The sequence below is a fragment of the Strix uralensis genome, chromosome 16 (genome assembly GCF_047716275.1).
Source record: "Strix uralensis isolate ZFMK-TIS-50842 chromosome 16, bStrUra1, whole genome shotgun sequence".
NCBI classification, from domain to species: Eukaryota; Metazoa; Chordata; class Aves; order Strigiformes; family Strigidae; genus Strix; species Strix uralensis.
In genome coordinates this window covers 18177501-18204541 of record NC_133987.1, presented here as the reverse complement: position 1 = coordinate 18204541, position 27041 = coordinate 18177501, and the positions used below count along the sequence as shown (strand labels likewise).

Sequence of the window (27041 nt, the reverse complement as noted above, 5' to 3'; positions counted from 1 at the left end):
ATCATCCTCTGTACTTTCTAGTGATTTCAGCATTTCTACTATGAATATCCAAAGCCCACTGTCCTTTGGAGGAGGAACGAGATGAAGTGAATTAGTGCCTGTAAGGAAGTATGTATACAAAACCATAAACATAAGATTAGTCTTTAGTTTAGTCTGCAGTTTCATGCAGACCATATAGTAAACAATCAATTATAATACTTAGAAATGAGGCAAAAAGCTTTTTCTATGCTCATTGCTCACGTTTAAGAATCTTTCAGCTTCATAGCCAGTTCTCAGAATAACTTACTACTTACTTAATATATTTGACCTGATGACCGAATGTGGCAATTTTATGAATTATGTATCAGTCTCTTGAGTACCAAACTGTGTGCTTTGGTTTTATTAAATCATCTCTGATTTGATTATCTTTATTATATCATGCAGCAAGTTAATTTCTTTTGAATTTATTGTTTGGACTTTACAATTAAAAGATGCAAATTAAATTGTATAGTTCCCCTCCTGTCTTCATTATGATATCGATGAGTAATGTACTGATTTTTAGAATTACAAATACTATTATAATGTAGCTTCCTTATGATATAACAGTAGAAGATCAACTTCACATTATCAGTTTCTGGACCCTGGATTATCTGTTCAGAAGAAGCATATTTCCAGACTCACTAACATCAGCAGCAGTAGTGCATGAGGTTTTTTTATATATTTCAACTCGCCAATTAGTATTAGAGTGATGCTTTTCTAAGATGCATAAATCACACCACTGCCCACTGTCCTAATAGCAGTATGACAACTCACTTAATGTAATAACATCATGATATTTTTAAAAAGCTAAAGTCTGACACTTGCGCTATTCTGAAGTATGGAGTTTAGTTTTCAAAATCATCTGGGAGGTGAATGTCTGAGGTTAGTGAGATACAAGTAGGAAACATTGACAAGTACATGGAGAGTGAAGACTTTGTAGGACTTCTTTGTTTCTTGTGCCTCTCAGAGCTCAGTTTTCTCTCTTATTGTTCAGTCCAAAGCATCAACAGGAATACTCCAACTGAACCCAAGTACAACTTGTATTTCTTACATTCTTATAATTATTACGAATTTATAGCGAAAGTGCTATGTGTAAGGCTGTCTGGCTGGAAGACAGAAAAAGTGGGAGAGCTCATCTTTTTGTGATTGACTTGCTGTATTTCAGTTTAGGAACAGTTTTAAGCTAATTGTCCAAACTCTACAATCCAGAATGCTAAATAGCTCCCACATACACAACAATACTGTTCCAAAAAAAGCAAAATTAAATGATAGATGGCATGTGTTGTTATACTAATGCCTGAGGCTTTTTAGTAAGCTACAACAGAGGGTTTCCCCTTTCTGAGTGCTTATTTAAAGTAAAATTAATTTGGGTCCATTCATACCTTCTTTATTGTTTTAACTGAAAAATGTATCTCATTGCTTTGCAAGGCTTTCACTTTTCTGCATTCTTCCTGCTCCCACCTTGGTGTTACCACAATTTCTTTTTTTTTTTTTGTGTGTGTGTGTGTGTGTGTTCAATTGTTAGAGGGGGTTAATTTCTTGGGCCTTTAGATTCTAGTTTAAATACATACATATTGCTTGATTGGAATAATATCCCCATTCTTAACAGAGAAAATTCAAATTTACCATGTTCTTGAAAAAATTGGATAAAACATTTTCTTTCTATTCCTTTTTATATGTGTTCCATACAGCTGTGTTCAGAAATGTACCATTACCATTAAGTAGTTTTCTGGCTGTGAAGTGACACTTACTCTATAAAAGGACGCTTAAGTGTTATTTTTCTTATTTTACATGAATATAATTAGATCCTGACCTTACAATGGATAATGTTTATGATTCAACAGTAAATATTATTGAGGAAGGCATTTCTTTTCTTAATTTTGAGTCAGTCTGGTGAAAGCCTTGATTTAGGACAACAGTACAGGATTTTCTGAGTAATGAAGTATTTGCTGAATAGAGAGACAAAATTTGTTACAAACTCCTAAATTAGGCAGGGATAAACGATGAATGGACTTTGGCAATTTGAGTAGTTGTAATTTCATTTGAATCTATGGAGTTGCCCCAGTGTAAATTAAATCTGTGTATTCAAGATTAGATTCTTCAGTACTTAAAAGTTTTCCTATCTTCTTCTTATTTACCATAGATGTACTCTTGGATGAAGAAGATAAGTTTTATGCTCCATGTATTATTTTCTATTATACAGGCTAAAATATTACAATTTCTTCTTCAAAGAAAACAATATATTTGAGTGAGAACTAATTACCTCTTTTTTTATTCCAAGTGACAAAAGCTAATATATCACACTTAGCCACTATAAGAACTCCATTTCAGTAAACTAATTAAACTAATCCTATCTCTACTCATTATTCTCAGTTCTGCTAAATATTTTAACAGCATAGATTTATTTCATTACATAAATTATATCATACTTAAAGAAAACAGTTTGCATAATGACATATTTGCATTCCCAAGAGTTTATTTTGGGTTTTTGAATTCAGACTTCAAGTTTCCGTTGAAATAATATTATTTGCCTTATTTAGGGTGGTAATTCTTCTTAATTGTTACTAATTATGTAGAATGATGTATAGCTTTAATTAAATGTAAGTGCTCGGCATTCTTGTTAACATATATTAAACAGTGACACTTCTTCTGTATACAGATAATATAATGTTAGAAAGTTGTGATATTTCCTACAGTTTACAATCTGTAATTTCATAACACAGTGGCTGATTTATTTACCAATCATGGGAAAAAAAAAAAAGTTGCTTTTTGATTGTTAGCGATTATAAAATTAAAAAATCATGTGCTTACTGGACATTTCTTAAGCTACGTGATTAAAATGGAAATGTACATCACTTTTTCTACTTAAATTATAAAACCAGAATACGTTGAATGCTAAGAATTTCACAGCAGTGTTGCTGAGAAGCTGTAAAGGAATAATGCATGAGTACCACTTCAGACTAAATTGCTTTCTACTTATAGACATGTAATGCAATTAAATCCAGAAGCTGTAAGCCTCCCAAATCTCCTAAATTTAGTTTTGGTATTTGTAGTTAGGATACCTGCTGCAGAGCTTTCCAAAATGATAAAACAAAGACAATACAGATAATGAATAATTAATCAGTCTGAATGTACAGTATGTGATTCATGAGAGCTGTATAGAGGATTCATAATTTTATTGATTTTGATAGACCACTTATATCACAGAAGTAATGGTGTTCTAATTTTAAAGCCAGTTTTCATACTATTATCTGGACTTTCATTTCTGTCATTGTTACCAGCTTATCAGAGTGCTGACACTAGGTGAATCATGAGTTTTTAAGGAAATTCACTCAGAAAGGGAATTAACTGTGGTTGGTTCTAGCTGAGGATTTTGCATGATTTCTTAAAGAATGAAAGACAGACAGACAACTGACAGACAATTTGTAAATTGTTTTATCCTAAGTGCTGTGGGTTACAGTCCCTCAGCTCAACACACATCATGAAAGCTCTCTCACTATTATGCTTGCCAACTCCAGTCTGCCAGCTTGAATGAATAGAACTGTAATTCATCTTCCAGGTATCAAGTAAGCATCAATACACACTTTGCAATGACACTTTACCCTGCTTTGCACAGTAGTTCCTTCGTGAATGCAACAACAAGCATTACTTTCATAGTTTGCTTTTCGATAATCAAAACCTTTCATTCACGTACTAAGTGTACATATATATGCTGTTGTTTTGGTCAGTTTTCAAGTATTTGTCCATAATTCATTACAAAAGACCATGATAATTATATTTCTGTAATCTGTGCTGTTCCTTTTCTGACATATAAAAAAGAAAAAAGGAGATCAGTGTGTAGATTTTTTTAAAATTGAGTTTCCTTTTATTCATCTAATTTGCAAAGATGTTATCTACAAACAAGTTTCTGATGTGATTAATAGAGGTTAGCGTAATGATGTGATCTGGTCATGTTTATATTTAAAATGTTAAATATATTGCAAATGTATTCTTGAATACCGGAAATTATTAGGAAGGAAAAGGGTAATGGAGGACATGACACAACTGCTTTTATCCGTCTCTAATACATCTGTCTCCTTAACGTTTTGAAGAATGTCAAGCAAAACTTTGAAGAACAAAGGTAACTGCTTTGAATAATAGTTCTTAATAACTTGATTCAAAATACCGTATGAACCATGAGCTCTTAGAAACTAGGGTAAAATGACTAACTTTTCTTGTGAAGAATATCTAGATTTCAATAGTATTATAAATAGTCCAAAACCAATAAGCAAATATTGTGTGCAATATTGTTACTTAGGTTCTTAACGTAACAGCGCATTGAAGTGACAAAGGTGTTTAGTAAGGGAAAAGTTGTAGGTTATAGAGCTTTTCACCTTCATCATGCTGCTTCAGATTTGAGCCCCATCGATACTGATTGAAAATTGGTAGTGCTGATACACACTCAGTGACCTGTATATAGTAAGCCTTCTCTTCATGCAAAAACCCTGGCGACTGGCCTCTAAAAAGCTGTCATAGCATCTAGCAATCTTCCAGTGTGGCAGGACATTCAAAAGATTGAACGGGTCTGGAAACCAAACTATGGACCTTTGTGTGGTTATTCTGGTCTGGTCAGACTTAGCAGCTTACTAATGTGTATGAAAAAGCCTATGTTGTACGTATTTGGAAAGCTGTACACGTTTGGAAAATCCCTGTGATAACTTCTTGAAATTGTCCCCTGGTTTTCAGTGCTTACCAGGTGTTCTGGATGTAACTATGAGTTTGTCTTGTTCATGCAAACTGCTGAGCAATGCTGTGAGAAGTAGAGTTGAGGCTATTTCTGTTGAAATCAGAGCAGAATGGAAGGTACACGGAACTGGCTAAAAATGAGACTGTAGAGGTTGGAGTGAAAATGCATAAGTAGACTTGTAGCTGGTAAGTGCTCAGAAGATCAGTGAAAAATGTATGTTTTAATAGAGGTCTGGAATCTCAGTTTTGGTGGATCTAGAGTACTCTGTTTTGCTAAAGTGGCTAGCAAGTAAGATAAAAAAAAACCCCAACCCACTAATAAACAACCCAAAACTATCAATAACATATAAGGGGTTGGGAGAATGTCAGCCTTGTCATCATGAAGTAACCTGTTTTATCAACACAATATGTAAGCAAAGAGAAAGAGACTTACTACTGTGAAATATTTGGTATTTGTCTCCTGAGTACCTTTTTTTACTGTTCATGTATTTTTTCTCAGTGTCTTTTGCATTATGGAACCATTGCTCAGGGTTAGTTATCAGTATCAGTAAAATAAATTCCAAACTTCAGTTGCTAGATATGATAAAACCTAATAAAATTAGTTGTACTCTTCCAAGTATGCTGTGCCTGAGTGAAATATGAAGTGTGTGTGTAGCTTCAGTATGCTTGCCTGGCTTTTGGCAGTCAGCTGTGTATTTTACTTGACAGATGTATGTAATTGTGTATATTTTTCATAGATCTGTGTATTTGATAAGTCATCTATAAGATTATGTAGTAACCTTAGATGACAAGTTTATCTGATAATATTTTAAATTTCAAATTCCAGTGTTAAAATTTATTGAAGTACCTTGTGCATATGTATGCATTTATGCCTATTTATACAGAACTTATCTGTATAATTTTTACATTAAGAAATACCTGTGTCTTTATGTAGTGTAAAGTTTACATAATTTATGGTTATAGAATTTTTTACACTAAGCTTGTTCAATGATACTCTTTTTTTATTTCTATTTGCATTAATTATTGAGTGCCAACCTGTAAAACATGCCTGTAAACAAAGAGTTATTTTGGAACTAAAGGAAAATAAGATTTTTACTTATGCTTTTCTTTCAGGCACATCTTATTTATTTAACAAAGAGTCTTTTCTTATCCTTTTTTACAGTTTACAGTAACTTGTGTACTTAGAGTGGTCACATTAATTGGCATGTAAGGAACACCAGTTAAGCAGACTCATACATATCCTTCCTGAATAATGCAGTAAGCTAAATGTGTTTCAAAATGAATGTGGTTTCATACTGGTAAATGAGATGTATTTGTGGATCATGTTGCTCATATATTAGCTATGCTTAATGATAAATTCATGATAAATACCTCATTGGTCAAAAGATCTGTGAGTAATGTAAGTATTTTACGGAACTGCCAGAACCTTAAAACTGTTAAGGTGATGAAAATCACTTTGAATTTTTTTGAAAGAGTTGGTAGACCACAAACTTCATGTCTAGTTGGTCTTCAGCTCTAGTAGTATAGTGTTTTGACACGGGACAACATTTTATACAGTCTGAAGACCACATCTTTCACTTTTGTAAGTCATTACAGCTCAACTGAAGTTAGTCCTCTTGAGGACCTGACCTCGAGTGCTAAATATACCAATTCTATCTTTTGCTAGGCAAAGAAGATGATGACAGTATATTCCCATGCACTCACAGCAGCAGTTTCATATATTTGATGAGCTCACATTCACAAGACATCACCATATCCTGTAGTACACAGCCAGGTGGACCAGACATAACATAGTCCATAGTGAGTAAATAGTCATACCTTATATTAAGCTATATATACATTACTTTCTAGAACTGTGATGACTGGCTGTTGGTGTTGGGGTGGGGGTACAGTGTTAGGAAGTCTTCCTGATTGATTAATCCAATAAAGTGCTTTCTCTTTTTGTCATGTTCTTCTCCTATCCTACTGTATGTTCTGACAATTTCATCCTAAAGTGGCCACCTGACAAAGACACCATTACTATAATGTGCATTGTAGTCTGTTGTAAAATGGCAACAAGTCTAAAGAAAATCCGGTGTATTAATTAAAAAATAATTTGCCTATAATTACTGCTGGTCATGATAATAAATAGAGAGGTATTTAGAAAGAAAATTAGCCGAAGTGAGCAAATAGCTCTCCAGACGTAACATATGGGTGTGAACAAATGCTTAAAAGAATATTCTCAAACTGTTTAAGCAGTCTTTACACACTACAGTCACAGAACCTGTTATTAAAATGACTGATATTTATTGTTGTGTTTATTTCTTGTTACTAGCATAATACTTAGAATTCTAAAATTAAACTATAATACTTAAAGTATTTGAAACAAAGGCTGATCATACTGAAAAAACTAATCTGTAACAAATTTGTATGTTTAAAAGCTGCTGGTTTTGCATGAACAGGCCATGTAGCCTAATTTCAAATCTAGACTATTGGCCTGCTGTTTTTGTGCTTGATCCCACATTACCTGTATTCAAGGAGTTTGCAGCTAAGGTGTTATTGTTAAATACTATAATAGCTCCAAAATACCAAAGCTACTATTATGAAATATATATCCCAAACTTAAACAGACAACTAGTTCAAAGTCTAACGGTATATACAAGACTTACAAGTACATCTGATGACTTGAGTTAACCAGATGGTGCCGCTGGATCATGACAGCTGGACACAAAGTGGGATAGGTGCAGATAATAGCTAGTAAGATGAGAGGTATGGAGAACTGATCGTATTAGAAAAGTGGTAGGCATGTTTAGTGAAGCAAAGAAGAGGGCTGAGAAGAGAATATCATTACTCTTTATGAGTACTTCGGAGTAAATGACAGGAGTATATATGGATAGCATTTTCAGCTAAAAGGCACAAAGATAAATAGATAGGTATATGCTGTCCGTAATAATTTACAGAGAGATCTAAAAGAGCCTTTAAATAGTCACATCAGGGAGTTTCTGAAACAGGATTCCAGTTTGAGCATGGGCTGGGCCAGGTCAAACAGTTACCAAGTTTTTAAGACAGAATTTCTTCAGTTTCTTAACAAAAATTACATCATGTGGCCTCCTAGCAGGTGACTGGACTCACTGACTCAGGAGTTATATTCCAGTTCTCCTTTCTTTCCAAGAAAAGTCAAAGTCACAGATGCTCTGGCATTTTCAACTGCCGAAATCCCTGCAGTTGATAGGATTAACCTGCTAAATTTGTCCATGAATAATAGGAAATCTGTGTCTTCTCATCCACATTCAGTAATTCACACATGTTACTACTATATTTGGTGCTAGTGCTACTTTTCCTAAACCTTGTCTTTCATACATGGAAACCATGGAAAATTCTTACTTTGAAATTTATGATGTTTGGACAATCAGTCGCTCCCATGGAGAGTCTCTTTGGCTTTATAGAGTCTTCAGGGGCACACCAGCCTATTCTGTGATGCTGATTTTAAGTTCCGGGGTTCTATATAAATTTAAATAACCCTTCTTATTATGTGATAAAGGAATTATGGTTTGTATCAGTACAAAAGAAAATGAAGTGTAGACTGTATCAGGTTACCTTATTTCAGGGAAAGGTTAATTGGAAATGCAGCTCACATAATGTGTGATGAGGTGGAAAAAAATAACAGAAGTGACCACAGTCAATGCATGCAGCCCACATGCTTACACTTTTTCCATTTTCTTAAGCATTTATGAACAATTGAACTGACACAGTATGCAGCAAATGGATAGTTTCCACATCTTTCTGTACATGCTGTCAAATTCATATATTTTTTAAATTACTAATAGTGCAGAGAAAGAAAAAAATAATGTGTTTTGAAACTATGCTAAATCTCTAGTGTAGTAACTACACTGTGGCTGAAGACATAGTTCTGATGCTTGCAGAATCAACTACTTATTTCAGTTTTTAACTTCTAAAATCTTACTTGTAATTTACTTTTCAAGATCACATATTTTGTGCAAAATTTAATTTCAGACTTAAAACCTTAGTGAAGGGATGCCTCAATACTTCTTTTGTCAGTGGAGTTAAATCTTGTACAGCTGTGTGTTTACACTTTTAATGTATGCATCATTAAATTAATACTATTTTCAGAGATTAATGACAGCACAGTACCTGCACTAAAAATTAAACAAGTCCAGGCCAAATGGAACTCTTATGGTTCTGTGTATGTAGACATTGTCATTACTGCCATGAGGAATAAATCAGGGTAAGATCCAACTTTGTGTGATCTTCAGGATTCTGTGGGACCACATCTGATAATATTCCTTCACAGAAACCTTTTCATGGTTTTAAATAAGGTGCTAGTTAGTAAGAGCTCCAGGACTTGGCCTTGCCTAAATACTCATATCCTTGTGAGGATTATTTTCAGGGCGCCTGAAGTTATGTTATATACCAGATCCTCTCCCAGTTTCACATAGCTCTCTATGTAACCGTTGTTCAGCTGCATTAGCTTACACCTTATATATGCTCTTTATAGTTTTATTGAGAATCATCACTAAACCAAAAAGAAAATTGTCCTTTCCTTTTCAGGCTAGGTGGAGGTATTTTTATTCCACCTATTTTATCAGATTGAAACCTTTCATGGCACTCTTAAATAATCATTATATTTTCCCACCTTGCCTTTTTGCACATTTGTTCATGTTAATCAATCAGCTAAATAAGCATTTTAAACTGTCATCCAAGTTACTAAATGTACTGCCAACATAAAACAATGAATATGAAAGGAAAGTATACTATCCAATTTTCATTATTGTACCTAAACATATGCTTATTATAGAAGTGAAGTAAGGAGCCATTTGCATGTGTGCATGGGTTGATATATATATGTAGGCATCCAGACAACAGGTTGAAATATAGGTAGGAGAATATGCAGGAGTTAATATTTGCTTTTTTTCTGGCCTTTTTAAATTAAGAGAATATGCTGGTATTTTGAGTGATTCTGCAGTATCAGCTCATTTCAACCACTTTAAAGACTTAATTAATTTAAAAAGCAAAATTAAATTTAAAAAGCCAACAAATTTCTATGGGTGATATTACAAACTGTGGAACACTGAAAGGACCAGTAGTAGGAAAAGATTATAAAAAGAAGAAAGTGTAGTAGAATTAGTAACAAGCAGTTTGGTCTGTGCTGGTGGTTATCTTAGCTGGATGTTCCATGCTGGTAGAATATAACATCTCGGACAAGAAATAATGTCTTCAATGTTTTGTTCATTTAACAACTTCCTGCAGCTGATTAGTCCAACTGCATTCTGGAGGAAACACTCTGCCTATTGCATTCTTTTAGTTTCATCTTTTGAAGTGTTGGTTGTAGATGTTCCTTTTGCAGAATATATTTGAATCCCAGAGGCAGTTATGGTCTAGTTATAAGTGAAATAATCCACATTTCTGGATTTTACCAGCATTTAACTGAATACTGTTGGGTTCCCAGATAAATATGTGTAAAATGATTGTTATTTCATCTCTGATCACAACCTTTTGATTAATCTTGACTTTCCCTTGGGCAGTCATACAGAATTTGCCATGTGGTGTATCAGCCAAGTAAGCATTTAAGATTTTAATTGTTAAACTGAGTTAAAGTATACATTCATGTTTTAGGAAATCAGCATGTAATATTATCCTCTGCAATATCACTTTTTTTTTTTTGAGAAATACATTCGTCAGTAAAAAAGGCTGCTTAGCCCTTTCAGTGTTTTAATATAACCAACATAAGATACATGGAAGTAGACTAAAGTAACCTCTCACAGCAGAGGAACAAATTCACCTTCTAGCCATATAAAGTTGGATCAGATTCCTAGACTAACAGAGGAGTACAAAAAATGCTAAGGTGGTCTAGCATCTCTTGACAGCTGGGAAGTAGCATAAAACTGCAGGTAAAGTGGTCAGTGAAATGCATGTTGCAGAAAGATCGAGTTTGGTATGACACAACAGATGACCACTGTTGGACACCTTTGTAGTATATTAGTATAATATATATATTAGTATAACAGTAATGTATATTATAATTTATTTTTTAAACTGATTTAAGACAGTTGTGATTGAAAAGTAAGGATGTGAGATAGGATTAAAAAAGAATCTCAGAAAGAAATGCACAATTGATTTCATATACATTGGAACCCCGTTAAGATGTAACATAGTGAAAGTTCTGAATGAAGGATTATATAGCAGGATTGCAAAATGACAGTGCCTCTTTCTCATACCTGGCTAATTTAGCATTATTGCATAAGAAGAAATCAGATGTGTATTTTCCAAGCACTCCATTGTCTATCAAGCTGAAGTAAAGATTTGCTATCAAATAGATAAATTATAATTTCCATTTCTAAAAAAAAAAAAAAAAGAAAAAAAGTAGAACTTTGCAATCCATGGTGCTGTCCATTTAACTTCTGACAAGCCTCTTGCCACTGGACCCTCTACTTTTTTGACATGTCTGAGAAGTAGAGACCAAAGCCACAGTGCTGTCTGTAATCATGGAGAATTTGTTTTATTGTGTGGTGCTTAAAATGATTACCACATTTCTAACTCATTCACTTACGGTTACGGAAATTTTGCAGTGTTAACACAAGTTCAACATATATGTGTAATACGTGTCTTAGAATATCAAGCTGAATGAAATAAGTGGTATATATCGCTGATTGCATGGAAAATACATACGTACCAGTTGAAATTAACATCAGATTGTCATGTAATGCCTTTCCAGTTAATTCTGAAGGATTATTTAATTTTGGTTTATTTCTCAGTATTACTATTTTAATCTAATGCACCTTTCACCTCCAACCACAGCTTTTTTTACCAGTGCCACCTGAAATCCATAATTTAATTTTTTTCTGATACAACTGATACTCAGTTTAAAAAAAATTAGCTATAAATTCCTATGGTCTCATGAATTGTGGTGCCCAACTGAAGAACTAAATATTAAAGAACTCAAGAATGGACTGTAGGTATAATTACTTCTGTAATTCTTTTAAACTTGGTGCAAAATAAATTATTACTTACAAAGAATATTAGTGCAGAGAAAATGTACAGAGAAAATATAGTGTGGGCAAATGTTATGCCGCTTTCCCTGAAGTATTCAGGTGACCTTATTCTGTAACAACATGAAAAAATGATGTTGGGATAAGAAGGTCATTCAGACATCAAGTGAAAATCAGTCTTTGTCCTTTGCCATAGAGATTTCCTATCTAGAGTACCAACTACTCTAGATAGGAATTCCACAACTGATTTGATGTGTATATGTAGATAAAATCCTAGTAGATTTTCTTTCCTGGAGATATAAATAATTAGATAGTTACATAGTAAGGTGATAACGCAATTTTTGCAAAACGCGTGCCTTAAAGTATGATTTTGTCAACAAAATCTATTCTGTTATTAATAGGGATTTTCACATATACTTGTTGGAATATTACAAAGAGTTGCAGATACAAAATGAAGCTATTTATTGATCGGAACTGATTTTTTTTTCCCTTGAGTCCGTGCCCTATCTGTAAAGTGAAAGTGCTGACTGCTGCACACTGCTGATTGCAGATTTTTTTGACAGCAAAGACCTGACTCTTCCCTAATCCATGTAGCTGCATTGTACAAATTACAAAGCTTATGTGACAGACCTGCTCTGTATTCCAAGAACTGCAACATACCTGTCATCAGATAGAAGCAAGAATGCAGAAGTCATCACTTCACTTTGGAAGCAGAACAGATGATTGAAATTATTTCTTACTACTAACTAATTCCCCTTTTAGTAGAGATAAGCTGCTTTGTTCAGCTGTAAATGAAACATTAGGGTATTAGCTGTCAAGCCAGAAGTATTGGAGAAGCGAAGATTTTATCAGCAGTAGTAACATTTTGGGCAATAAATTGTTTTGTTGGGCAGAATACTAATCTCCAGAGGTACAAAGAAACAGAGCTCATTAAGGTAAATGCTTAAAGCACGCACAAAAAAAGCAAAGACAAAGGCTTATTACCTTTGTTTTGGGGATAGATAAAACATTTGCACTTTTTCATCTCTGTGTAGCATTGAAGAATTATGTGGTACTGTTATTAAAAAGATGCATTTGTAGACTTGTAGAATGCTTTCTGAATATATCCAAGGGACAAATGCATTTCTGAAATATCAACAGAGATCTGTAGTAAGTGATGGCTTATCGGAAATTGTTTTCTTTCCCTCTGGGTAAAATTAGGTATCTGCACATTGTCCTGTACTTAGCATTCATCAGATTAATAGACTAGCATTATTAAATGAATGTTTGAGATAGAGAAGAATAAATGTCCACGATATACTAAGTATTTTTACCAGTATATATACCTAAATTAAATTCATAAGGGTTTGTAGCATAACACAGTAAGATGATGGGAAGAGAGGAACTGTGTTGCTGTTAGGGACTGCAGCTAAAGAAAAACATATTTGGAATGTGATGAAGGAATTACAGCTCTGTAAACCCAGGATGGACATAAACTTGCTATCAGAAACAATTAAATCGGAGGTAAAATAGGTCGAAGGAATCTGTGTGAGCTAAAAAGCCAGAGTACAGCCTGTAAGTAGCCAGAGGCAGACACTGTTTTCCATCATTACTTGTTTGAAGTAGCATTTTAGAAAACTGTAAAATAGAAGTAACTTTAATACATAATACAAAGAACAAAAACATGCAGCTGAAAAATTGCACAGAAGATTTTGTTAATAGCTGACACAAATGTCAAAAATTGTCTCTCTGCAACTTCTAGGATTTTGAAACACTAAAAGAGAGGCAGCTTTGCAGTCTATTCTGTAATCTACAAAAGAGTCAAAAGAAGATGCTTTAGAAAGAATCAAGCAAAAATGAATAAAGTAGAAGACAGTTGACCGAAACATGGATTATTTATTAATGGCTTTCAATAGATAGGAAAGCACAGGCATCTTTTGGGGTGAAATCCTACATAGATTTGCTAGTTGTTTAAATACTGCTGTTAGTCACTGGATCATTGTTCAATGATGGACAAATCTTTCCTGATCTGCAGCTTTGTTTTCCTTCTCTATGAAACAGATTATAATATTGGTCACCAGGATAATCTGCTTGATTTTATGGGAATAACTACCATAATAGTCAGTTTTGTTATTGGCTAATACTGAAATTTAATGGAGTTGTCATTTCTTCATTTGGGGTAATTGTACTCATCTGAGGGACAAAGTATTAAGGTTTGGTGAGGGAGGATTCGGTGATACTTTATCTTACCATCTTATGTTATGTTGTTAGCTATAAAGAATATTAATATTTCATACAAGTGCTTTATATGCACCCCCCAACTGTAAAAGAATATAAACTTGATTTTCAAATTCAGATATAATCTGAAGAATACAGATTTTAAGAATGTAAATCTACGGTATGCTGACGTATTCCTTGCTCATTCCTAGTTTCACTGTAGTGACCTGGAACAGCAGAAACCTTTAGGCTGTTGTTTTACTTCAAATCCTGCATCAAATCAAGTGCAGCCTAGCTTTATTTTGGCACTTACTGAAGAGTTGCTTTCTAATCTGAAAACAGGGCCAGGTCAGAATTGTTGTACAATTGCTGAAGTTGCATAGGAACATGAGAAGTCCAAAGGTAAACTCAGAAGACTGAAGTATCAGGACTTCTGGCTTTTAGTATGAGCTTTACTATGCTTTCCTTATCTTTGGGGAAATCTGTTTTCTTAGATGTCTCAGCAGTTGGATGCTGGATTTTAGACACAGAGGCTTCATTTTAAGAGATGATGCATGCTTCAGAAAAACCAATCGATCTGCAGCAATTTAAGTGATCTTGGAAAATGTTGATTTCAACCTATCTTTTTATTTTCTTTATTTGTAAAACAGCATTAATAGAGGGAATGTAGTGTTCCAGAGTAGTGTATTATTGCTGGTTTTATTAAAATAAGATTGGAATCTTTTGCATTGCAGACTCATTCCCCAGGGTACTCTCAGTCACAGTTATACATGAGCTAAATTTCATCTCATTAAGAGAAGAAAATTTTCCCAATTTTTCAATTATCGTGATCAGCAAATGAACAAGAGCTTGACTATAATCTTCTAAAACGCATGGACTGGCTTTTAAGTGCTATAGAATTTGTCAAAGCTGAGCTGTGGTATACAAGTCCAAAGTGCTAATGGAACAGCAACTTGAAGATTCATTCATGTTAGGGATCATATCCAGTCATTTATATTGAGCAAGTTGATGTTTCTTTGTTTTATAACTCATTTTTCTAAGCAGCTTGTTTTCAGAGTTATATACCAGTATTGCAAAGGCCTATCATGAAGGTGAGTTGATAAAGCTATTGTTAAGAAGCCAGTAAATCATGTCACTTGAAATAATTTAGGTAATTCAAGTATTTAGGATTTCAGTTATTATTTTGATGTTTTATATTAACAAAAAGATAATAAATATGTATGTATGAATAACTGTATAGTCCCTCTACTGTTAGACGAAGCAATCATGTAGGCTGAACAGAAGCCTTGAGCTTCTGAAGCTAGGTGGATGCAGGCAGGATGACAAGGAAGATGTACAGACATCTAGAAAACACTTAAGAATTTCCTCACTGCCTATCGGTAGGATAGAAACTTGTTTTTCTGTGAGCATAGGCTGTGGAAACCACAGATTTCGGTGGCTCCTGTTTTTGCAGTTACTAAGCTGAATTAATTCTTGACATGACATTGTGAAAGCCAGTGTAGTACACCAACACTGGGCTACAGGCCTTGCCCTTTACTTTCATGTGAACTGGAGACCAGGTCTATAGGAAATCCATAGATAGGAAGATTCCTTCCTGGATTACTTCATATTAAACAGTATTTTTAGAGTCACAGAACACTTTTTTTTGAATGCATTTAAAAGACAGAATTAGAAATCTGCTATGTCCTAGATTCATTCTATGTATTCCTGACATCGTAGTCATTGTATCCAGGATGCTTTTAGGGCTGTAGCAGTTCAAGAGTATTTGGATGAAGACAGAAGTGTACTGGAAGAGGACATTAGTAACATATGCAGTATACATGTCCACCTGGACCATAAACATGTTCCTGATTCTGAAACATAAGGTGAAGGGGTCTACTCTCTTTTTGAACTGGTATTCTAAAGTAATTTTAATCATGCTTTTGTCTTGTTTCAAAGCATAAATTTAGTTTTAAATACACATTTCTTTTGGAATAATGATTGACAGTTACTGAAAGATTCAGATACCTGCATTGTTTCAGATATTTAAAGGTGGCTTCTTTTTATCTGACATCTGGTTAAGTTTTTGGTATGTTACTGCCATGAATCACCAGGAAATAAAACCAGAAAAAAAGTCACTTGAAATATTTTCTTTGTTCTTTTCTGCATTTGGAACTCATGGAGCGGCTTGAAAGTGGATAGAGCTCTGAAAAAAAAATGTTTGTGTTTGTTGTTAAAGTGGAGGAGGAGAGTTTTCTGTGGATATCAAGTTCCAGAATCTGTGAATTTTGACAGCAACTGTATGGGATATGGTTTGATGATCCAGGAAGTCTGGCTTTTAGGATTTTTAGTACTGCATCAGAAATGCCATGCTAACAAGGTACAAGGCGCTGATCTGATAGAAACTTCGACAGGCTCGCTTTGTACTGACAGGTCTAACCCACATCAGGCATTCTCTTACTGTGTCACTCTAACTTTATGCAAGATCAGGTATTTCTGTCTTCTCACAGCTTTCATAAAGCCAGCACAAAACCCTCTCTGAACCATGTGTTCTAGTTTATTGGGTAGAAATATGACCGTACTTAATTTACTAAGATTTGTACTGCAAGTAATCCAACAATGTACAGATCTGGTAGCAGTGATCGGAGAATCGTAACAGCCTAAGAGACAGTCAGGAAACCTCTGGAGGATGCATGCCTTTACTGGCATTTTAATCTGGCACGAGCTAGCCCCACTGCTTTGAAGGAGGCAGTAGTGCCTGTGCTCTGCAGTACCCTCCCTCCTGGGCTGGGAGGGACGGCAGCACGGTCAGCTCGCAGAGTGTAGGGCAGGGCCTGACTTCCTCAAATACGGCTGCACGGGCTCAGCATGGTCCAGCAGACTAGGGCATAAAATGCCAATAATGTTACTATGTAATGTTACTGTAAAATGCCAGTAATGTTGGTACTTTCATGAAATTAACATGGAGGAATAACATCCTGTTGACCACTTAGTCAAGCTCTAATGCATGTAGTTTAAAGAAAAATACGTATTTTTGGACCTTTGTGAAAGGAGACTCAGAAACTTAAGAAGCCAAATGTATGTTCATACAGATCTTTACTGGCAAGATATCAGTGTCTTAAAGTTGTAATTTCTGGAACTGTGCTGATTTTTTACATTATTCAGAATTAGTCAATTAAAACTAATGTGTGTACAGTGCAGAATTTGGCACTTGAGTATGCTGGAAAGCATTGCGGTATGAGTCTGGGATTTTCTGTTTAGTACATCAGTGCGACTGTCTTTTGTTTGAGCAGTAAGAAAGGGAGAGATAAAAGTTAGTAAAATTATACACCTAACCTGTCAGAAAACTCCTTGAAGTGCTAGAAACTTTTGTAGTCTCTGTACAAAATAGTCAATGAATACTTCACACTGTGTTTCATAAAATTGCTTACTGCAATATTTACTGATAGTGTCAAGTGCTTTATACCCACTCACCTCTGTGTTTTCATTTGTATAATGTTTCTTTTTAGTGTCAACCCTTTTCCTTAACTGCCTGGGTTTGTATCTCAAGGCAGCAATGATAACTGAAGAAAACAGTAGCGATACTTAGCTGAGAAATCATACTTTGGTTGCTGCTGGGGCCAGGTATTGCAGACTGTTCTTGCAGATTTGGTACTCTACAGTATAATCCACTGGCATACTTTCAGTGCCAGACTTAAGGAATTTCTCAAGTCCGCTAGTCCTCTGTGTTTACTGTCCATTTGCATCCTTTGCATAATTTTCATTTCAATAAAAACCTCGTCGTCTTTCCTGTGTCAGAGGTTTTCTCATTTGTACTGCGGTTTAGGGACCTGGCTTTGCTAGCCAGAAAGGAGAATAATGGAGGGATAGTACTGAAAAAACTGTGGTGATGTTATGTTCAGATGGCTTCTGGATAAATCCTTGAATTACTGTATTGAAGATGCTTGAAATTTTACAGTCTTTGCTGACAGGAAAACTAGGAGAATCTATCAGGAGTGCACAGTGGATGGGCCACATTCCTCAAATAATCCAGTCAATTAAAAATTGATTTTTGTTCTAGGCAGCATGGTGGTAATGTAGTGGGGAGACAGTGTATGCATTACCAACAGAGCTCACATGAGTTAAGTGATATTTAGGTGATCTTCTGTCATGGGAGAAAGCAGTGCAGTTGATGATCTTTGCTACTGAAGAAGCTAAATTGAAGTGTCAGATACCAGAATTGCATTTTATTTCTAATATGTTGGCCTGCCAGCCTGGGAGAAGCTATGTGAAGTCTCTGAATACAAAGGGACAAAAGTGCTAAATCTAGCAGAAACTGAATGGTTTGGGGAAGATTAAACTATAACATGGCTTTTAAAGCCTTCAAGTAAATGCAGTTAAAGAAATTAAATCTTGAACTCAAGTTGCTGGACCTTTTGTCTACTACCTTTTTCCTTTTCCTGACAGCAGATCTAAAGTAAACAAAAGATATGCATGATCTAAATTGAATAAGTTTTGTTTATTAAAAGAAACAGAGGTTATAATGCCACTGAAAAGTTGAAAAAAAACTTCCTAAGGTAGTTGAACAGGGAGCAAAAAAAGCCTAAAACTGTTCATTAAAAAATTTATTTATCTCAGATTTGCAAGATTCTGAGTTACAGAATGTAAAGAGGTATCTTTTTCTAATATCAGAAACATGTGGAAGTCATGCAGATTGGACTGTATCCTCAGTATGTATTGTGATCCTGTGCAGTGCTTATTTTGGAGAGACACACAGTGCCAGCTCACAAATTCGAAATTAGTCTGGTCTTGTCTTGATTTGTTAAAACATCTAGCGTTAGTAATAGCTTTGCAAACTTTCCAACAGAATAGAAAGCATGCACAAAGGTTTATCTGAGGTTCTTAGTTACAACAGGATGCTGAAGTCACCTCTGCTTTTGGTTACGTGACATCACAGTCAAACACCATGACACTAAAGGTGTAACTTTTTTAACAGGATGCAGTTTTTTCCCTTCATTTTCTGTTAAAAGCAGAGGTAGGATGTCCTGGTACATCTGTGCTTCACCTAATAGGTAGCTGCATTGAAGTGGTGGGTTAAGTGATACATATGTCTTTCTTCAGACCTCTCGGAGGTTTTGTGAAGTTCGGTTTCTTATTGGCTTTAAAGTGCTTTATAGTGCTCAGGTGAAAGGCACTGGAGAAAATATGAGTGGTCCTGTTGTTTAAAGCTTAGATCCTAATTTTGAATGGGTAGCATTACGTCTGTGCTTGCTAGAAAACTCTGTGTCATGGTAATATTTTAGTAACGTATTCACATACATCTCCCATCTCGGATTAGGTTTCAGCATACAGTATTATCTGTTTGTAAAATGAATATATCAGAGATAGACTGGCATGATGTGCAGTGGTCTGCAAGGTATTTCAGAACATGTGGCTGTAAGGTAACCTCATGCTGTATTTCTGAACACTGCTTGACAAAAATGTTTGACATCTCAAAGCCAAATTATGAAGAGGAGAGTGCATTTATAAACGTAATATCCAAAATTGTTTTCAGTGTGAGGGATTGGTACAAAAAAGTGTGAATATTGGTCATCAGTACTATTACTTCTTAATATCATGTTTTGTTTTAACATAAATTTTACTAAGTTCTGTAAAACATGGTTTCACCTGTGTCAGTAGTTTTCTTCATTAATTTAGGCCTAGACTGTATAAAGAGAAAATGAATCAAATCACAAATGCTTTTTAAAGGTTATTATTGGGGTAAGATGCTGCTGGGTTTTAGTGCTTTGGTAGTGAGGGGGAAAAAAAAAAAAAATCACTTCTGGGCCTCAGAACTCTTCAGCATGATTTGAATACAAGTGGCTAACTGTGATAAGTATGTTATGCTCCCTTCTGTTAATTACAGTATTTCAAACGAGACTAATTTGACAGCCACTGGCTCATATTATGTTAAATACTTCCTCTAGTATTACTTTGAGGAGAAGTCTCCTTCCCCCCCGCCATGTGAACACTTTTTGATAGGACATTATAGTTTTAGAAGCTCCGCACCATAAGCAGATAATATCTAATTACCTCCTAGTTCTCTGTTTAGTATGAATGATTGCTCTCTGCTAATGACTAAACTGAAAAGGTTTTACCAGTCACTGACAGAGGCAAGCACAAAATGTGGTCACATACTTTCTTTAAAACATATGTGTTTAAAAACATATGTGTTATTTCGTTGTATTTTTTTGTATAGAGATCTTGATCTGTTGCCGTGAGTGACAGTTAGCTTATTGTAAATATGAAATATTTCCTTTCTTCCATGTTGTATTAAATGGATGGCATTTTAAAAATTTATTTACTTTTCTTTTTTCACTAGAACAGTGCAAAACAAGCTGACTACTACTCTCAAGACTAAAGCTAGATATTGTAGCTATCGTAATATGGTATTTGATATTACAAAAACACCGACTGATGTTTTCTAAAAAGCAAGAAATTGTCTAATTTCATGTTAACTTGAAGTTCATGCTTTGTGACTAGTTTAAGAAGTAACTTCATCAGAAGTATTTAGACAGAAAGTACTAGAGTTGTAGTAACTTTTCTTTTACATTATTATTGTAGTTTTATCCAAATTCCACCAGGTGCTGCCAAAGAACATACAGCCAAAGCAAAGTTTACAGCTGAAGTGGAAGTTCCTTAGATCATGTGTGCACGGGTTCATGAATACAGCCAGTAAAACGTTTTTTCAGAAGCAGGAGCATCTTCCCTACCTGTTTAAGAGCATACCTCTTTTCTTTGTAACTAAGCACTATGAATCAAACAATTTGATACAGAGTGACATAATTTATGGGTATCATGTTCTTTAAAAATGCTTTTTTTCTTATGACACAAAGATATTTATTAGTAGGCTGTAGGTGAATAATACACTGTTTTAGCAAGTAGGTATAAACTTTTGTAAATATTCCACTACGTTGCTGTCTTAATTTTGGGTGATGGGGTAATTTTTGAATGAGAGGCTCAAATTACTAAAATTTAGTGTATTTGGTGGTTTGGTTTATTTTGTTGTTCGGGTTTTTTTTCATTCCAATAAGCAAAGTTGCTACAGACACTTTATTCCTCCTAACTTTGGCAAAGATGTTTCTTTCCTTTGTTTGCTTTTTGTCTTGCTGAGTCAGGAGTTTCGTATATCACAAGTCAGTTCTGTTTCAGGTTTTGTCTCATTCTGGGAAGAAAATGTGCTTCCAAAAGCCAAGGTTTGCTTGAGGTAATAAGAGCCCCAAACTTGTGACTGATCACAACAGTGCAGTGCAGAATGCTCAGGCAAACAGCACTCGTAGCAGCAGGAATCAATTCAGAGACTTGGTGCAGAGCAGTTTCTATCCTGCCTCCCTGGTGAGTTCAGCCATTGTGCTTATGACATAAAAAGCAATGTGCATTTTAATTGCTATACTTATTTTTGAACTGTTGCTCAAGTATTAGTACGGTTTAAGTCAAAACAGCTGGATCACGGACAACGTGATACCGGTTGCCAGAAAAGGTGTAATCAGCGGCTGCTAGTGTTGGTGATGCAAGAAAACTGTATTAGCTACTGCATTGGGCGAGGAACTTGAAGGGATTAGTCTCATAGCAGGTAATCAGTAATCACTAAAATGGTGGCATTATATTCTGTAAATGCTCTGTTGTTTTTATTTTGCTTTACTTAATTCAAGCCTGGAGTTTATTGTCGTGCACAAATGGTTTACATTTGAACGTTTGTTGAATGTTCAACAGCGAAAAATGAAACACAAAAATTCTTTGGGATAGTGTGGCATAATCAGCGTGGATTGCCAAGATAAATGTGGTTAAGGGAAAAGGAAGGAAAAAATTGGAATGTAGCAGTTACTTTAAGCAGATACGTATTCAGAAATGTGACTGTAGCTAAGTCTGCACAAAGAAACTCCTTGCTTGTAAGAAATCCATGGCAGTGACTTCACCTGGCTGTATTTAATTAATTAATTATGTTTGCCTTCCCTTGGGACATGATCTTCCTTGTTGTGTCTCCCTCCTTCCACCAAAAAGTGTGAACTAATTATTTGAATATAGAATATTCTAATTACTTTAGATTTAAAAAAATGTTAGTAGGTACTTTGTTTCTTGTCATAACTCTATGTGTATAATAGATAGCTCGATATTACTATAGCCGTCCTGAGTTCCCATTTTATTGCCATCCCAAGGCAGTTGCCAGAGAAGGAGGAAAGGAAAAAGAGGAAGCAAATTATCCTGCCGATGTAAGATTGGATCAACATTTAAGCTAGTAGGTGTAATACAGATGCTGTGATCAGCTGCGCAGAGCCAAAATAGTGACAGTCCTTGTGCTATTCCAATCAAAGGTACTGAAGATTGAGCAGTTCTCTGATGTGGTCTTATCAGTTTGAGTATAATGTAAATCCTGTTACAGCAGCTTTGTCCGATCTGCCTGTAGCTTTGTTCTGAACCTTTCAGTAACAGTTCACTGAAGCAGAAAGAGCCCTGTGAATTGATATTATAAACCTGCATGGTTGCTTTATTCATTGTTGAAGCAACAGAATATAACAGAAGTATTTATTTTAGTGGATTGAGGATACTTTTTTTTTTTCTGTCAGCGTGAGCAGGGGAAAAAATGTTCTAAATGCAAAAGAGGAAAAGCTAATACTATAATCATATCCATACCCATTCAGAGCACAATCCCATTGAAAGATAATGCAGAATACTATATGTTTAATTTATTTTACACATTCAGAAAGATTGTTAAAATCCCAAAGTGTTGTTGTTTCCTGCTGATGTAGAAAAAAATATCATGTGACAGTATTATAATCAGGAAATAATAGTCATGTGAAATAAAAGCTTCTCATAATGCACTTAGTCTTCCCAGACAATTGTATTTTTCTAAGCACCACCTACTTGCTCTCTTCGGGACTGAGATGAGTCTTAGAAATTCAAGACTGTATTGTATTCACTTTCTTGCTGGTGGGCATTCCTCACTGAAGTTCAAGAGCATGAAATCTCCCTTTAGTCTCACTGCTTTGATATGGTATTTGCCTAATAATCAAACAAATTAAAGTGTGGAAAAAAATTGATAAAACTGCAATATCTTTAAATTAAGAGGCTGAAATATTAAATTGAGTTCCTTGTAATAATGCCATGGTGCCATGTTGACCCTTATTCTTGAAAATCAGTTTTTTATGTTTTGCATCAATAAGAAATATTACAACTTTAGGCATCTTAAAGAAGATATGTGCTATTTGAACTTTTAAAGTGTCATGTAATCTAAAAACTCAGGCTTTATATTTTAAAGATCTTCTGGAGAGATTTAATTGACATTTGTGAATTATGCAGATATGGAAGCCTAACTTTATTTGTAGATATTTGTATATTCCATCAACGAGTTCTGCTACTTACGACACATTCTCTCTTGTGTGAGGATAGGAGGATTTACAATGTTAGTTCCATTACCACTAAAAAGTATTTCAAATGGAAATCACTCTCAGATGAGAGTTACTTAAGATAGAAATATTTTTGTACACTGCTCTTAAAATTTCATGTTCCATGTTTAAAAAACGTCTGATTGGAAAGTTAAGATAGTGAATAGCTGATCTGTTGTTTTTTAAATTCCTAAGGAAAAAAGGTATACTGAATTCTTATTATGGAAAAAAAATTAAAGTTGTCACCTCTTCACTGAAATTAATAGGTGTAAGAATTGCTTTCATGGAGAAGTAATGTATTTAACTTTCATATTTCGTATTTGTCTTTCAATTAATTTCACAAAGTATTTATGAAAAGACAGACTTTGTTTTGGTTTTCTGTGATGACGTAAGCAACTGCAGATAATCCGAGGTCAATGCCTATCTTCAAAATTACAGAAAAAAGTTATCCAATGCATAGTGCTGCACGCAGACCCCCGTTGGGGGAATTCCGGTTCTGTTTGGAGCACCTGAGAGAAGGGTAGAGCTTCTGTAACCCAGTGGGAGAACAGGATGTGCTATGAGCCAGTCCTGTCCCAGAACCAGCAAAGTAACGTAAGGCTCAAAGCTCTGAAAGAACAAAACTGTAATCAAAGAGAGGTGGATGTTTTTGTTTAAATGGTGAGAATTTTATGTCCTCGCTGCTGCTTTATGTGTAGTGTAAGGTGTTTCCACATAGCAGCAGAAATGAGAAAAAGTTCGGGTGGATAGAAAACAACGTCTGAGAAGTCTTAGTATGTGAGATAAAAGATGTAGCTGCCTTATGGGGTGAGAAGTGAAAGGGTGTTTTGTTTTGTTTTAAATTTTTTGGCCAGGTAGAATAGTAAGAAAGGAAAAATATTTTTGGTTAATTTCACATATTTGAACAATTTTAGTGAGACAGGAATGCTGCTGATTTTCCATATGTAGCCATTCCTCTCTTTACATACCAAATAGCTGTATGAGCTTTCATAGGATGAATATTGTTTTAATCCTTGACAGAGGTCCCAGAGGTTTCAGTGAGAGTCTCTGAAACAGTGGGCAGTGCAGATGTAAACCCCATAACAAACACAGTGAAGTGTGAATCTCAGATGGTTATTAATTGCTTCGTTCTCACTCTAAATTCCAGCTAAATAAGTCTGACAGTTGTAAATGCAGCAAAATGTAAAGAGGAATAAATGGACTTAATTTTGCAGAATACTAACTTTTTGGTATGTACCCACACCACTCATCAATGCAGATGTTTAGTGTATTGACCACATGACACGTGCATCCTTAGAGTATGAAAACATACCTGTTTGTATTAGCAAGATGAATGTTTAACTAATTTAGTAGTCAGCTCTTCTCTCTGTGATCACTGTAAACATTTGCATTGATTAGAAGGAAAAACAAGGCCTGTTTACAAGGCCAGGAAGTTGAATTGCCTCAAGTTGATTTTTGTTTGTTTGTTTGTTTTGTTTCATGTACAAGTTTTTATTGTTATGCTTTTTTCTTCCAAAATAAATTTTAGGTATTTCTGAAAGGATTATGGAAATACAAGGTGTATATATAGTGTTATGATTTCATATTTATGTATCTCTGTCTTCTGAAGTTTGTGGAATTTCTTGCAGATCTGTTTTTGTGTTAAATCTTCTCTCTGAAACAATTCCTCCCCATTTTGTACTCTATGGAGCTGTAATATTTGTCCAAGGGTGAGCTGCATTCAACATTTTGTTAACTGAAATGGGAAGTGACAGACTGACTAAAAGAAAATCTCCGTGCCAAGGAAACAGATACTACTTCTTTCTCACAGATTACTGTATGCCTGGACACTGAAGACTTTGAGATTGCTGATGCACTAAGGTTTCATATTGATCCACGTTAGACTAATTTGATCAGAAGAGAGACTTCTGTATCATGTTATTTTCTCCTATAGAATTTGATTGAGATGGTCAAACATTGAGAATATCGTGCAGGAAAAGAAGGGATTGGAAAAGAAAGACATGAAAAAAACAATACAGATCTGTTAGATATATTTTGTTTGCATTGATTTGCACTATGGATATATATCTTTTGATGGCAGCTGTCTTCAAAATAATAGCATAATAGATAATACTCTACTACATAATTTTGTATTTTTATTACTTCTTTTTACTGATATTTGTAGAATAATTTAATCATTGAAGTTGGTCAGTACCTGCACACTCAGCAAAGATGTTTCTCTTCATTGCATTTCACATGTTTTTTGTCAAAATACGAGAAAACCATATTTATCATGCAAGAATATGAAGTTGAAAAATGTCTGAAGAACTGCAGGGGAGATTCTTCAACATGGGCATGAGAAAGTAGAAATGATCTTCTAGTCTTTCAGAAGTAGGTCTCAAGCTACAGGGAATGCTCCATCCAACAGAAGACAGCCTTTTTAGTTCAGGTTTAACAGACTGTGACTTGACAGATTGGAGTCAGTGGTGATTGTGCCTGTTTGAGGAGACCCTGTCCTTGATGGTTTGCTTCCATGCTCCAAGAAAGGGAGGAGGCAGGGGTTTATAAAGTACTGGGAAATTATCACAGTTTCAGATGTTCCTTTGTCACATTTGTTTTGGAAGAACTGGGAGCCTTGAAAAAGCAACATGCAATGGTAATTGAGAGCTTTCTATGCATAGGAAGAGAAGTGATGTTAGGATGCTTATGTCTGACTGCATCTGCTGTTCTTCAGGTCCTTCACCATTTTACTGGTTGAGACGAGCAACAGTATCAACTAATTGGCATTCATCTCTTCCAACTCTCCCAGTCTTTCTACAGGCTTGAATGAGGAGGCGTGCCCTGGTCTCCCCTTCCTTAGTCATAGCAGGGAGATGCATTTTATATAAGGAGTCACCAATCTAGGGACATATGGCTTGGCTAAATTGAAAGAAGTCCAGTGGGATTTTTCTTCCCGATCTTCAGTTGTGTAAAGGAAACAGATGATCTGAAAATTATGTTGTCTAAAAGTTTAATATTAAAAAATGGGAAGCCATTAGTTCACTGTCATTCCCTGGTTAATATCCTAATTTTGTTACTGATCCTAGTATTGGGTATCTTCTGTCCAGTCGAATAAAAATGAGACCAAAAGCATCCATTTTGTATAAACTGAAAAAAGACTGGTTGTATAGTAAGGTGGTATGAGCCTTAGTGAGATGGAAAGGGTAGTTATCACATAGTGTCATCACATCATTTGCAGAGCAGTTATTAGTTTTATTTTTTGCTTGCAGTTATAGCTCAGGACAGGGAAAATGTTGTATATCGCTTTCTTTTCCGGTTTTTTTTTTTTTTTTTTTTACTCATGAGATAGCATACTTTGTCAAGAGTGCATTTGTTAGTCTCACTGTCATATTTATATTAAAGACCTAACAGGATCCTACCGCACTATCAATTGCTTTTCATTACCCTTGTCTTCGCTTGCAAAGGTCATCACCTTGCATGTGAATCAAATTTAGAAAAGAGTATTTTCTTTAGAAGTGGAATTGTAGTCTGAATTAAAAGGCAGTGCTGTTCGAGAAAGTTGGTATAACGTATTCCTGAGCTTCCTTTTAACTCTTACGTAAAGTTAATTCAGCACCTTTGTGTGGGCAGATTGTATTCTTCCCTGTCAGAGTTGCAGTTGCTTTTGTTTTGTTTCACATTTGAATAATACATTTGATTACCATGGCAAATGTTGCAGTGTATGCATGCCTGACTGTAGTGCCTAATTAACTGATGA

At 35.0% G+C, this 27041-nt stretch overlaps 1 protein-coding gene across 37 annotated transcripts in view; it reads left to right on the top strand.

Moving 5' to 3' along the window:
• RBFOX1 (RNA binding fox-1 homolog 1) overlaps window positions 1-27041 on the top strand; it is a 919785-nt gene that overhangs the window by 679079 nt on the left and 213665 nt on the right. Inside the window, exon 2 of one of the 37 annotated variants that reach the window (XM_074885644.1) lies at window positions 6410-6543. The exons of the other annotated variants lie outside the window; for them this stretch is intronic. The gene's annotated coding sequence lies outside the window, so the exon portion shown is untranslated. The remainder of the gene's footprint in view (window positions 1-6409; window positions 6544-27041) is intronic. 37 annotated transcript variants of the gene reach the window in all.